This window comes from Cavia porcellus, unplaced genomic scaffold (assembly GCF_034190915.1).
Source record: "Cavia porcellus strain 051 isolate PalLab524CR breed Dunkin Hartley unplaced genomic scaffold, mCavPor4.1 scaffold_6, whole genome shotgun sequence".
Classification (NCBI taxonomy): Eukaryota; Metazoa; Chordata; class Mammalia; order Rodentia; family Caviidae; genus Cavia; species Cavia porcellus.
This window is the reverse complement of record NW_026947489.1, coordinates 52,830,823-52,834,581: the sequence shown is the minus strand read 5'-3', so window position 1 is coordinate 52,834,581 and position 3,759 is coordinate 52,830,823. Positions and strand designations below refer to the sequence as shown.

The 3,759-nt window shown below is 37.0% G+C and overlaps 1 non-coding gene across 1 annotated transcript; it reads left to right on the top strand.

Annotated features, from left to right (window-relative positions):
* Positions 1-3,157: 3,157 nt before the first annotated feature.
* On the top strand, positions 3,158-3,264 carry LOC111758530 (U6 spliceosomal RNA). Its single transcript, XR_002792708.1, has one exon. It is a non-coding gene; the product is annotated as a U6 spliceosomal RNA (small nuclear RNA).
* Positions 3,265-3,759: the final 495 nt, after the last annotated feature.

Below are 3,759 nucleotides of genomic sequence, written 5' to 3'. Positions count from 1 at the left end.
TTTGGTATTATGTCCAGCAAAAAGAAAGCCTGAAGTACAATCTATGTAATGTCTTTCATTACTATAGGGTTAATCATTCAGGAGCCATCAAATATTTTTTTCTTCTCTATTTTTGTCTGTTCCTTCAACCCAAATTTGGACACTGGAAAATGTACTATCATAAAGTTTTCTGTTATTGTTGTTAGGAAGTTTTAACCATTCTTTAGCTCCTTTTACTTTATCTAACTCTCCACATACCTGTTGGGAGAGGTGTGTACTCAGTAATAAATTCATGATTATATTAGCCTCATCTCAATCAACCTTTAAAAATACTACACATCAAAATGGTAAGGAAGGAGTTGGAACTCTTATTTCATCAAATTATGTTATGATTTGTGTTTGGATGGCTCCCCAAGCCTCATGCAATCATGGAGGTGGCTGAGTCTAACATTTGTGATTGGTTCACTGTCCAGCACTGGGATTGTTGTTGTGAGTGCTACACTTGCCCACGTAAAAGGAGTAAGCATACAATATAAAGGAGGGAAGGAAATGTGTTTTCCCCTTTTCTACCGTTTTTCACTCTTGTTGCTTGTAGCCATCAGGAATGGCTGCCCCTTAGCCATACCATTTAGCCTTGGAGCTAGCTGAATATGGACTGAAATCTCCAAAGTCCACAAGCTAAATAACTTTTCCTTCCTTCAATTTGGGTACCAGGTATTTTTGTCTCATCAAGGAGAGAAAAGTAACCATGACAAATTGTGATTGCTGAGACAGACATCTTCATACCAAATTAGTAACACTGACTACATTTTTCTCAAAAACATCTTCACAATACAATATTAAATTTCCAGAACCTTTAGAAATAACCACAAGTTTATACAGCCAGATAAGCAACTACTTAGCCATCTACACAGCTTTGCATACTACCTGAGGCTTTTACTTTTTACGGGTCTTAGTAGAGTTAATGGTGGATAAGGTTAGCAAATCTATTTTCTAAAACAATGTGATGAATTTCATTCCCTCATTCTTTCTGCCTCTTTTCTATGCAATGGAGAACTGGATGTGGTGGATATGGAGAATACACACAGTAATGGCTACAAATTGGAATATATTAAGGATTCCATTAGTGGAAGCTTCCTAGTCCACCAGTTTGTATAGTTTGTATCAGTGGATAAACTAGTAATGGAATATTAGTTAGTTAGATTTTCTATCTATGACACTCACATAGCTGGCAAATAGAATTAAACAGTATGTGGGAAAAGTGTGTAACTGAAAGACTGCAACAGGGACCTACAGGGTAGAAATGCTCCTGTCCAGTGGATGGTTAAAAAGAGGATGAAGTTTGACATCCATGCCTGCATTTTTTGTTAATTTGTTAATTTAAATTCTGAGTCACATCCTTGCTCTGCAGAAAGAAGTGTCTTCAACACAAATGTTCTTATTTTACAGTTTATAAAGTCTATTGCATCCGCTGGCAAGACTGGGGACTTCAAGATAAGAGCAGCAGCAATTTTCAAGATTTCCAGGGACATCTAGGCATCAGCTTGTACAACATCCAGTTCCAGAAACCCTAGAGGAATGCCTAGAAATCTCCAGCCATGGTCCTACCAACATTTCAGGTTGCAAGGAAAGTAGAGCTTTGCAAAAAATAAGGCCTCATGATGAGACTTCCCTTTGAGGTAGAGCAATCACCTCACCACAAGAACTGGGGCTCACCCATCCCTAAAGCAAGAACGGGCATCTCTTTTTAACCCAAGTGCCTTTGCAACCATAAGGATTCCTCCTGAGTTATCAAACCAGAACAGAGAAAATGATTAGACAGATCTCAGCACAGCACAGTGCTAGATAAAACAGGATCTGCACTTTGGTTAAAACACCAGTCTAATGAGCATCATCAGACCTGTGCCCTCTTAAGCTTTGCATGATGAATATCTTCCCTATTTTCTCTTACTTTCCTTTGTGAAGAAGGCCAGGCTTGATCTTTATCAGTGCGGTGGCCCACTCACCTTTGCCATTTTCTCTTACTTTTCAATTAAAGTTTTTCCTGAAAATTGTGCTGATTGCTTCAGTTTTAATTTCCCTTATCACTGAAGCAAGGGCCTAAGCTAGCTGGTGCCATCTTCAGGACCTCAAATGATGGTCCTTTAAATTGTCATCCTCTGGTGGCTGATTGAGAAAAAAGGGAAATTAAGCATGGTAAAATGCTACTTTACCTAGTACAAATGAAATTCACACATGTATGAATGGATGGGAAGACAGAGAGATAGATAATACATAGAAATATGATAGATACATGATAGATGTATAGATAGATGAATAGATAAGATAGATAATATCTACCCCAAATTGTTAATAAGATAGTTAGCCATGCATTTTCCCATCAAAACAGTCATAAAAATGCTAATAAGAGAAAATATATTTTTTTAAAAATCTACCTACTAAATAAATGTTGACCAAGCATTTAAGGGCTGCAAATTTTTAGACAGAGCCATAAATAGCTTTCCAGGATTTGTCTTAATTCATTGTAAACCTATAGCAATGTACTTAAAGCAATAGTGAAGATAATCAGTAGTGATAAGGAAAAATTTTAATGAGCAGTGGTGCTATACTTAATAGTACATATAAGAACAGTAATAACAACAAATGAAGGATGTAAACAATGGGAATAAAGTCAATACTAAATTAAAGACAATATGAAGGTGACAGGGCTTTAACTGATAAAAGAGTAAAATAGCAAGTATTCTACAAAACAACTATAAAACAATAAAATTGTCCAAAACAACCATTGCACTATCTAGGAATTGACTAAAAGCAAGGAAGAAAATGTGACTCATTCTTTCCTTAAGTAAATCAGTAAGCAAAATCACCTGCTTAATTTCTGTAAGACTTGAGAGTGTCAGTAGCAGTTAAGATCAGATCTTTCAAAATCACATCTGCTGTGATAGCCTAATCAGTGTACGAGGGCGGGGACATGCCTGCTCATGGACAACAAAAGCAAAGTGGTCAGAGGTGGCTAACTCAATTAGAACCAGAAGATGGAGTTGCCACATCCGGTGGCAGTGTGGGTGCAAGTAGTGAACTCAGTAGGAAATAAAAGGGAAAAGCATGCAAGGCACTTCCTTGGTAGCTCCATGTGGAACACACAGTTGCCTGGAGGAATACTTAGAAATTTAAGGATGTGCTCACTTTGGCAGCACATACACTAAAATTAGAACGATACAGAGAAGATTAGCATGGCCCCTGTGCAAGGATGACATGCAAATTCAGGAAATTTAAGGAAATGATGAAGTTAGTAAAACCATACAGAAGTTGCACAGTCTCCTCACAAATCTTGGATTGTCTGTAATGGTATAAAAACATGAGATCTGAGGGAACCAAATTGAACTACAAAACTGAAGCAAGCATAAATATTGCTTGTACTTTGTCCTTTGAAACCCACTCACTAATTTCTCAGCAGAGAACAGGACCTTGGTCTTCCACATTTGTACTATAGTAATCCAACCTGAATTAGTCCTGACCATAAAGGGAAAACTTACAAATCCAAAGCTAAGTTATAACTGTAGTAAAAACAATAATACAGGGCCAGGAATTTGGCTCAGTGGTGCAGCACCTGCCTGGCACATGAGATCCTGAGTTTGATTCCCACTACCAATAATACTAACACTACTACTAATAATACAATACAGGAAACACATAACTAAGAGATAAAAAGAATCCATAAATTAACATCATGCAAGTTACCTTTAAAATAAATAATTAAAAGTGTAGAAATTCAGAAAC